Here is an 11,716-nt window from a genome sequence, read left to right as displayed (position 1 = left end):
ACGACCTTGCGCTTGCCAGGCAGGCGCTTTGCCGCTGAGCTAAATCCCCAGCCCCTTCAAGTATCATTTTGGAGCATGGATTTTTTTCTTGCTCCTTTTCCTTGTGTAGATCCCTATACACTACTGCTTAATTATGACTTTATGAGTTTGAAGTATAAAATTTTGCAGCCTACAAAAAGTACCAAATTATACCACGATGAACACCTGCACCCCATCACTGAGCTTAAGCAATAAAACAGCATGGTCAGCATAGTCTGCCATGTGTCTCCCTGGGTTCCTTCACACATTCACAATCCAGGACTTTAAGATATTTTGAAAAACCATGGCTCGAAGGGGTAGAATTTCTCATATTTTTGCAATATATTAATTTTTAAACTTTTTTCTATCAGCCTTTCCAGATCATGGAATGATCTGTAAGTCTGTGGTATGAAAAGGAAAAGGTCATGTTATCCTTCCTCTGGGGTCCACGTGAATGTCATAAAGAGCCACTGGCGGGGCTCTTAAATCAGCTATTCTCAGCATGCTTGCAAAGTACTTAAGGATCTTGTTGGGGATGACTGAGAATGTCTGGATGAGGACCAAAGCCTGCGTTTCTAATATACTCCTCAGTTCATGGTTCCTGGTGGATGCTTCGAGGAGCAGGGTTCCAACTCCCTCAGTGGATCTCGACCGTTTCTTCCATTGTACAGCCTCCACACAGCCGCTATAGGGATGCAGCTAAATTTCAATACTGATCCTTTTCCTTCCTCACCTCAGTAACTCCCCATCACTTCAAAAACAAAATCTAACCACCTTGACTCCAACTGTATGCCACTCAAAAGGTGGACCTTTTATCCCAGCATGCATTTTAGATTCTACAGATAAGAATTTCTCACTCTTCCTCAAAGACACCATGACCTTTGCTGCCTTGTTAATTTCACGTTACCATTTCACATATCATTAGTGAATAGTCTTCTCCCTTTCATTCACCAAATGAACTCCTTTCCATCCACCAAAGCCCGTGTCACCTGCTGGAAACCTCCCCCAGTACAGCCAAGCATGTGGCAAACCATACTGCAGCCCTCTTTCCAGAAGAAAAGGTCTTCGCCATCCTCCTATACCTGATGCTTAACCCAAAGCCAGCATGCACTAAGCATTTGAGAGAAGGAAGGACAGACTTCTTTCCTTTGCCACCAATTAACCCATGGCTTTGCCTCCAGTAGGAGCTGAGGTGTTAGCAGGAATAGCAGTGTATCCTGGGGAATGGAAGGCATGTTGCCATAGTGGGTAGGGAAGCAACTAATTTCAGGTACTAATTTCCCAAAACCATTTCCAGATTTTCGTAAGTCTGCCAGTTGTAAGACTACATAACTATGTTTCTTTCAGCATTAGTCCTATAAATGGTGTACAGTTGCAACAAAAGACTCATCCACAAACACACATAAATACTTGCTAAGTCTACACCAGGCAGCACACTAGACAGCTGGCCACTGTATCCTGAGTTATGTTGTATCATGAAGTTCTTTTGAAAACACCCCTCAGTTCACTAGTTTCCTTGAGCCCAAGCTCTGCCATGAATTACGTTCTCTATGGCCCTTTCTTCCCAAGGAAGGACTTGCAGGGCAGAGAACAGTATTGCCTGAGCCCAACCCTCCACATTCATAGAAAATCTGAAGCTTCATGAACATCACCATGTCTTGCACATAACCGAGGCCCAATTATTGAATAAGAATCAATAAGCATTGATGTACCACAGTGCCTGGTGGCCCACATACAGCCAACTAAGCTGAGAACTCACTGATTCAGATCCTTGTCTGCCAATTAAATGCATCTCTGCTTTTCATGTGCACTAAGGGATTTGTGGCTTCCAGTTGAGGACAGAATGCTATTCTCAACTCCACCACAATTAAGTCACACTGCAGGTGTACTCTGCTGCAGGAAAACCAGATGGAGTATATGTCCCACAAGAGACTGGGGTTGTTTCCAACATGCGGTCAAAGTCCTGGAACCAATTCCAGTGACAACTGCTCATTTCTCCTGGGATTTCTTGGAAGCACACATATTCTAAGCCATAGCTCACTGCATCTACACCAGGCTGAGTGCCTCTCCTCCCCAACCCCTGTCCACCAGTACTAATAAACTGGAAAACTTTCACTGTGTGAATCACTTCATGCTTTATATTCTGGTCATTCAAAGTCACCACTCAAAATGTAAGCCTCTCCAATCACCTATCCCCTTGACATTGGCAGATTCCTATATTGCTTTATGTTCCCCTTGTATTGGTCAGCTTCCTGTTGCTGAGACAAAAGTGCCTGACATCTACAACTTAACAAGGAAGAGGTTTATTTTGGCTCACAGTGTCAGAGGTTTAAGTCCATAGTAGGCTGGCTCCAAGGCAAAAACATCATGGCGGAAGAACATGATGGAGGAAAGCTGCTCAATTTGAGGCATCCAAGAAGCAAAGAGCATGGAAAGAGCCCTGAGAAGACTTTAGAAACCAGATATAGTCCCCCAGGTCATGCCCCTAACACCCACACAGAAACCCCAGAAGTGTTATTTGCTAATCTTTTGGGCATCTCTCAAACCAGTGAAGCTTACAGTCAAGATTAGTTGTCACAAACCTCTCTGAGGCCATCTCTTATTATTTTGCTCTTTCCAAAACCTGTCCAAATTCTATTACACCTATCCCTTGGGATCAGTTCTCAAAGCCTTTCCCTCCCCAAATACCAAAATCTACATCATATTATCTTCACATTAGCATTTCACATATCATTAGTGAATGGTCTTCTCCTTGAACTCCTTTTCATTCATGTTCAAGTCCCCTATATATAATAGGATAGTATTTGCTATGCATATCTTCTTATATTCTTTAAATCATCTCTAGGATACTTACACTACCTAACACAATGTAAACGTTATATAAATGGTGTTTGCTGTATTATTGAGGAATTACTGAGTACTGACATGAAAAAAGTCTGTACGTGCTCATCTTCAGTATAAATGCAATTACTCTTTTCTGAATATTTTCAATTTGCAGTGGGTTGCATCTGCAGATATGGAAGCAAAAGAAATAGTGGGTTGGCTGTAAATCTCAAACCTTTCTTTCTTTTTTTTTTTTTTTGGTTTTTCTCTGGTACTGGGAACCGAACTCACGACCTTGCGCTTGCCAGGCAGGCGCTTTGCCGCTGAGCTAAATCCCCAGCCCCTCAAATCTTTCTTTCTATAACTCCTCCAGTTTCTTGTCCTAACTGAAACTTGCTGCCTTAAGAACAACATTCTATACAATCCTCCAAACAGTCATTTATCCTTCCAAATTTCAAGTTGGCAAGTGGATTCCATGGGCCTCTGTTTCCCAGTGCCGCTCCAGACTGTGGTTTTGCTATTGTCTCATAAAAATTCTAATCAATGGAGGCTTAGACCATCTTGCTACACAAAATACATAAAGTATATTTCCCCTCTTTTTAAGTTTACTGGTACATTCTAGGTATATAATGATCATGTTCATTATAGGGAATTTGTACCTGTACATGATAGCTCTTGATTCGTTTTTGTCCTACTCCCCTATCCACCCTTTAACCCCCTTCCCCTCCTTACTTACAAAAGTATTAACATTTTTTTGCTTCTTTACTCATCATGTTTTTATTTTTCTGACATTGACACAACTTTGCTATCTTAAATGCAAAATCTTTTCTTCCATCTACAACTACCTTTCCTTACAGATTGCCTATGCATTTATTTGCAATGTACCAATTCTTTTTTTTTTTTTTTTCTTTTTTTTTTTTGGTTTTTCTCCGGTACCGGGAACTGGACTCACGACCTTGCACTTGCCAAGCAGGTGCTTTGCCGCTGAGCTAAATCCCCAGCCCCCACTGTACCAATTCTTAACCTCATGCCAACCTCCAGTCCCTTGACCCCTCTGCGTTTTCCTGGTGTTTGCTGTGCCCTCCTGTCATTTTCTCCTCTGTGCCCAGCCCTGATCTCATGGCTAATCAGTTCAACCACGTTACTGCATTGCCCTCAAATCGCCTGCCTCAATCTTCCCACGTACCTAACTGGAAAAATCCCCAGCCTGCAGTCTGCCTTCTCAGCCACAGAAAAGAAATCACAACATCATGAACAGATTTGTCAGCGTTAAGCTCAACAGGACCTTTAGTGTTGCCTGGAAATCTTATTCATCCCTCTTCTCTTCTCTACTCTCCATAGCAACTATTAAAATCTCCAACCCATTCAAACCTCTCAGCCAACCTCCTCCCTTATAATGCCTAGCAGAATATTTTTGCCTCCTGCCGCAGAGACAAAATAGGAACTATTAAATAGAAGATCCCTCAATTCCCCTCCACCAAGCCTATCCACACCTTGTCACGGTTGGTGACATTGTTCCATTCTCCAAAATGGGCAGCATCTCTCTTGCTGTCCTGGACTAATGAGTATACCTGAGTTCTAGCTCCCATACATGTCACCCTTCCAACAGGGCTCCTACCCTTCAGCATGCATCGGCAGCAACCTCTCCCTACATCCGAATGCATCATCCCTACTACTATATCAGCAACTTCTCTCCCTCAGTATGCCCTAAAAAACATCTCCTCCAGTTACCACAGTATTTCTCTCATCTTCTTATAAGCAGTCTTCTTTAAAGAAATGTGGTGATTCACTTCCTTTATTTCTTCATCTCCAATTTAATCTTGAACCCTTTGGACTGTGACAGCCATCTACACTAAAATATCTATCAACCATATCAGAAATTCTTTCATTGCTGTACCAAAAGAGACTTCATAGCCCCTGTCTTATTAAGTTAATTTTCCATTTTGCTCTGATAAACAGACTGTATTCCCTAAAAGGCTCTCCACAGGGCTGGGGATATAGCTGATTGCTAGAGTGCTTATCTAGCACACCAAGGGTTCTGAATCCAATCCTGAGTATGGCAAGGGGAGGGAGCTTCTCACCACAATCTTTTTTTCTTTCTCTAAATGTCCTACCTCAATCTTTACTTCCTCTTTCTATTTCCTAAGGAATTTTAACACTGGAGTTTTTTAGCTTTGTCTCCTGACCTTTGTTTTCTTCTTATTTTGTGTACTTTTCTCTGGTATTACCACCTACTCCCGTATTTCAATTGTTTACAACTCCAAAACTCTCTATTTCCCTTGAAAACTCTATTGCGCTTCAGATCCACATATCAGAAGCAGAATTTAGGCACTTTGATGAAAGCTGTCTAAATATTAACAGAAAAAGAATTCGACCCTCCAAACCCTCTTCATTTCCAAAAAGACTTAAACCTCCTCTGTGTTCTAGATCCACTGAACGGCATCTCCAATCACTTGAAGTGTGGATTTCACCTTTGACTCCTCTCTCCTCTCTCCTCACTCCTCTCAGCAAATAATACTCACTGATCCCTCCTCCTAATTATCTTTCAAATCTTTCCACTTATTCACATTCACATTGCTCCTATCTGCATTGAGGCCCCACCCTCTCAAGAACTTCATAAATTCTCTCTCAGATTCCAGAAATCCCATGCTTCCAACCCAAAACCCAAAATCATTCCCTAGCTTGAAACCTGGGACACTTTCTGTAGAGGAAGTCTGATTGTGTCTCTCCGCCACTTGAAAACTACCCATGACCACTCTAGAATATCAGACCAAAAGATCTACTCAGTGCAGTATGCCTCACAGTTGGGATGTGTGTGAGCGTCCCCAAAGGGTTCACTGTGATGGAAGACTTAGTCAGGAGAATGGTGCTATTCTGAGAAGATGAAACCTTTCAGGGGTGGAGCCAACGGGTAAGTCCTTAGGTCACTGTGCCCTTAGACAAGATTATGGAATTCCAGTGTCTGCCTGTCCTCCACCCCTTCCTGATTCTAGAAATGATTGCTGGTTCCAACACATACTCCAGTCATTGCCAGCGGCCATTCACCGAGGTTTCCTGCCACATCCAAGCCGCTACAGGTATCATGCCCCTTACCTTCCAAAACTATGGGTTAAATAAATCTTTTCTTTGATAAGTTAGCTGCCTCAGGCCTTTCACTGTCTTGGCCTTTCCAGCTTTCTGGTCTTCTAGCTTTGTGTTTTAGAATGGGCAACACATTGCTGAGACTTACACAGTATGCAATACAACATGCTAGACAGTCTGACCGCTTCTTACCTTTCCACCTCTTCTCTCGGTAACCCACCTCCATGCCTACCCTGCTTCCCTCACTGTGGATTCCAGTCATGTATGTAGCTCATGCAATTCCACGCATTTACCTTGCTCTTTTTGACCTCTGTTGTTTCAACTGTATAAGCTATACATAATACTTCGTAAATCTATTTCATCTTATTGTATGTACATGCATATATACATGTATTGCCATGTCTGGCTAACCAACATTCATCCTTTATGTTTCAATGAATTCATGTTTTTCTCCAAAAAGCAACCCCTGACTAGCTAAGATAGGGTTAAGAGGCCATTCTAGCTACTTCCACATCTAGTGGTTGCCTCTCTCTTGGAGAATTTAAATTGCCTATTCATTTATTTTTACTTCTTTCACTAAACGATATGCTTTTTGAGGGCCAGATCGGTGGTGTTGTTTTTCTCAAAATCATATTCCTATTATTAGCATAGTGTCTGGTCCGGGGATATAGCTCAGTGGCTCAAAAGCCTGCCTAGCACAGTGCCTGGTCCATGGCAGATACAGCACTCAGCAGATAGTCATTGGATTTAATTAAATAGCAATATGTCGTACTTAATCTGTAGATAGGCATTTCATTTCCGGATGATTTTATTTTGGGATGACAATAAGACACATGCGAGACATAAAAACAGCTCTTATCATTTATAAACATAAATATTTTAGTGGAAAAAGCAGCAAAGGAAATAAGAGCAAGTTCCAGAACAACTACAACTGTCAATTTCACATATAAAAGCATCAAGATATGTACACTTTAAAACAGTTTAAGTGGGAAAAATTTTTAAATAATAATTTTCAGAGTCATGTGGTGTATAAGAAGGCAAAATTTTCAGACATTACTGATGACAGTGCAAACTACGGCATCTTCTAGGGAGTATTCGCTTAAAAACTGTACACATCTTAAAACTTTAAAAATCCCTTGTTAGAAATTCTACCTCTAGAAATACAGTAAGAGACAATATACATATGAATTAGTATACTAGACATATTTATCACAATTACCTTCTGTCATTAAATCAAAATAACTTGTTTCCAACAATATACTAATTAAATAAATTGTAATAAAATAATTTTCAATCATTCAGAGAATATAAAGTATATTTACATACTTATACATATAAGTGAAAAAATGGCAAATGGATATGATCTCTTTTTATAAAAATATGCATATATACATATTCATGCATATATAAAAGACTAGAAAGTTTTGTAATAAAATGTTATGTGGCAATTGCCTCTTTCATAGAGATACTTGCCATTTTGAGTTGGGTTTGTTTTTGTTTCTTGTTTTTCAGTGTTTTTAAAAGGCACTGTACTTTTATTACAAGATAAAAGTAAGATTTTAGAGAATCATAATAAAGAGATAGGTCTTCAAAAAATGAGTCACTTTTTTTATAAATGCCTCTGGTTTGGCATTAAAGGTCTACAGCATTGATACAATGTTCTCACACTATTCATTTATATAAAAATCCTCTGTAAAGGAGCAAACTGGGGCTGGGGATTTAGCTCAGCGGCAAAACGCCTGCCTGGCAAGCGCAAGGTCGTGAGTTCAGTTCCCGGTACTGGAGAAAAAAACCAAAAAAAAAAAAAAAAAGAGCAAACTCTGGTCACATTTGATTACCAGTTGTTCACTTATACATCCAATTACTTCATTTTTCATTTTAAAATTTAAAAAACTGACAAAACAACAATGAAGACAAAATCAAAACAACACAAAAAAACAAAAATGATACATGACCTCAAAACAAAATGATAGAAATTTACAATGGTTGCTAAATTACATACTGTTACCTTCAGTGCAGTCGCTCAGTCCATTAGACATAAGAATGTAAGACTGATCAAACAATCAAATACAGTAACAAGTAAAAAAATTAAAAATAATTTTAAAAATAACATTGGAAATGATGCAGAGCTTCACCATACAAAATGGTAGGAGTTCAGCAACGGTTCTTATCCTGCATATTGTTTTCAGATCAGTCATTCAAATTACCAAATCAAGCATGTAAAATTGGTTAAGAAAAAAGAAAATTTTAAGCACTGACTGCTTAAAATCAGCAATACACCTATTCCAGCTATCCTTATATATACATATAAATTTTGTTTTTCATTTTTGAAAAAAAAAACAGCATAACAAAAAATACATAAACAAAACAGCATAGAGAGCAACAAAAATGATACAGAATTGCAAAACATGGTGATAGGACATTAACAATATACATCCAATTACTTTCATGTTTAAGAGACATGTAGCAATTTGAGAAAGCTGCTAAATCCCCAAATTCAAAGTCAGGACACTTGATACAACATGCAACACCATTATTTGGCACCTGCTTAGGGCCAGGCTCCATAGAAATCAAAGTCCAGGGTTAACAGCCACCTTCACCCCTACAAATGATAATATTTCTTCAAAATTTTTAGCAAATCAAAAATGCTTCCAGTCAGGTTACTGGTTTGTTGCCTCTTTTGCAAAGGATGATGAAGCTAGCAATATTCTTGTGAGCTGGTTTCCCAAGTAGGGAAACCCATTCATGCTCACCTTGCCCTCTCTTCCTCTCTCTTAGGCTCTGCGGCCAAGGTGGCCACTTTCCAGGTAGCTCGCAGAGAGGCAGGTTCCATCTGTATTCGGAAGTGAGAGCAAACCAACTGTCCTGCTCGCTGGGTGAAACAAATTTCTCACCCGTCTTCACGCTACTGAGTAATGAACTAGGCCAGCAGTGGACAGAACTAAAACCACTTGCCTTGCTGGACCTACAAGCAGGAAGTGGAAGGCTTGGAAGCGAAAATTTTCAGAACCCAAAGCCAGGCTGTGACAAGCTGTCAAAGACACAAAGAATGGAGTCTCCACCTCCCAGGTCACAATGCATGGTTTTTGACAAATATTCATGAATTCAATGAAGACACCAGCCATCCACACTTTCCCATAAGGCCAGGCTCTTAGGACATCACACCTGGGAGGACCTCCCTTTCTTGGGCCACTCCATCTGTCAGGAACAAGAAAGGAAGTGGTCCGCCCAAGCTCAGAGCTTCCCTGCAAGACCAAGCCTCACTCTCTGCTCTGCCTCACACCTTTCCAGGAGGGCGGCTCTGCTGGTACATGCCTGTGGCCTTGGGCTCTATGGCTCCCTCATTAGTGTACATAATCCCAGCCCAACCCTCTTGAACCCACTGACACTTCCCTGGCTAAAGAAGGCCAGTTCTCTTCTTCACAGCCCCTCCCTTCCCCCATACTCTCCCAGAAGGGCAATGCATTATACTAGGATTCTGAAGCTTGTCTGAACACCAACAGCCTCAGTACACCAGAGAGTGGAAGTGATCTCCCTGTAAAATAAATTCGTGGGGCCACTTCACAGAGTTGCTGCAGGGGCCTGGCAGGGAGCCGGCAGCTCCTGCTGCCAAAATCTAGTTCCCCTTTATCTTTCTTTCTGTGCCACTTTCTTTTCATTTAAGGTTAATGCTCCTGGGCTTTTTGAAACAGGTGACTCTAACCATGCTAATAAAGCAAGGTGTGATAGCATCTTCTATGACTTCAGATGTCAGACACTTGAAAAAAAAAGAAGGAAAAGTACTTTTAAATGACCACATCCTCTTAATAACATTCCAGGGAGAGACTGCTTATCTTGATTTTAATTTTTTTCATTCTCCTTTCATCTGTTCTTCTAAAAATATAGCTCAGGGAAAGATCACCCATGAAGCACTTATCAGAGAGGCATTCCTGACATTTAGTAGGAGCCAGCTGGAGCACAGGACACTCAGGGCAAGGACTCCAGAGGGGGGAGTGACAATGCTACCCGATGAGAATACACTCCACGCTGTGGACACCCAGCAGAAGTCATAAATGCAGGCTCAAATTCAAAACTTAAAGCAATACGCACAAAGAATTGCCTGAAGTTTACTTCAATGTTTGCCCTGAAGTAAACCAATCAAGAAAAATGCCTGGGGTAGACAAATTTAGAGACAATGTTGAGCTTATTTAGAAAATTAAATTGTTTTTAGTCTCCGAAGAGACTCAGTTTTAAAACAGGTCATTCTTATCTGGCCTTAAATATTCTAACTTTAAATTTCTATCAGCCAACATGACAGCATCTCCTTCTATATGAAAGTCAGATTTCCAGGGCCTCATTATTGGCAGTGTTGCAGAGAGCCTGATTCATGAACCACCTGTATGGAAGCACCTGTGCTTCGATGCAGGTGCAGTTTCCATTTCCCCTTTGGCCACCCGTCACCCCGGCACCTTCCCTAACTGACTTCCTGAAGCAGAATCCCTGCTGGAGTTTATGAGTTCAGAGTCCAGAAGCAATTCCGGCCGTGCATTTCTAGCAAGCTGGGTGGATTAAGCGGCCACGTAGAGCTTGAGCCCTAAACCGTCTGGATCCAGGTGCACAGCTGAAGATGGAATTCAAGGCCCATGGACATCTAGTGACAGAGGCTCAAGCGTCAGCGCCCAGGCTACAACCAGTAGCATTTTCACTTTCTAAGGAGAAAGATAAAGCCTGAAGAGTCTTCCAGACCAAATTTAATGGCAGATGTTAGGAATTAAAGACCAGGGCCAGCAATTTCGTCTTGTTAGCAGAGGTTCAAGCCCACAAACAGGAATCATGGGGCACAGATCAAAACCCACAGGCAGAGTAGCTGAGCCACAAATGTAGAAAGAGTAAGGCAGATGGGATGGAAGCCCCAAAGTTTTCTGAAGAAGGAGCTTGGGACAAGACAGTGCCCCTTGGATCTTGAGCGGAGACGTGTTTACGTAGAGCATCAGATCAACAAAAGCAAAGAGTGGGGAGCAGTACAGGCCGCTCCCAACATCCGGGCCCCTCCAAACTCAGTGCAATGCAAAGGTTTCCATGGCAATGCTTGTGTCAAAAGTACAGATCACAAGAGGCTAATTTCATCACGGCAGCGAGGGAAGAAGAGGGACTGGCACCACTTCACATCCCCAGGCTGAGTTTCAACAAATACAAGGTAACTCACGTTGAGCTCAGGGTGAAAGTTGAGGTAACTGGTATGAAGCCCCAGCCCTGGGTTCCTCACACGTCCACAAAAGAAGCACACTTGTGCTCAGTGTTGAGCAAATGACTGACAAGAAGTTAGAGCAGAAGCAGGAGCCTTTTCCTCCCTCTTTTTCTGTTTCTTACCCAGGCAAACCAGCAAGGCCAGCAGCAAGCAATGACATGAAATCAGTGTTGATTGAGAACCTGCCAGGACCACTTGCTAGCTGCTCTCGTGGGTGCTAAGAGTCCAAAGGACATTGAAAAGTGAAATACACTGTATTTTATTCCCATTTTAAAGATGTGAAAACCAAGGCCCTACTAAACTAAGGCACCTGGCCGAGCTCTTGTGTCTTACACTTTGAAACCCAGCTCTTTCCAACTCTAAAATCACACTTGTTCTGTGACATCATGATGTGTTCCTCACTCCTGTTCCTCCCCAGCGCCCTCGACTTGCTGAGATGATACCCAAACTTCAAGGCCCAGTTCAAGTCTCACCTCCTACAGAAAACTTGCTGTGAACCATCAGCCTGTGCTGCCCTCTTCTTTCTTATCACAAGGGGACGAAACTATGCCGTCAGCTGCAAGATAC

This window comes from Chinchilla lanigera, unplaced genomic scaffold (assembly GCF_000276665.1).
Source record: "Chinchilla lanigera isolate Chin_1 unplaced genomic scaffold, ChiLan1.0 scaffold00002, whole genome shotgun sequence".
NCBI classification, from domain to species: Eukaryota; Metazoa; Chordata; class Mammalia; order Rodentia; family Chinchillidae; genus Chinchilla; species Chinchilla lanigera.
Note: the sequence above shows the minus strand (reverse complement) of the source record.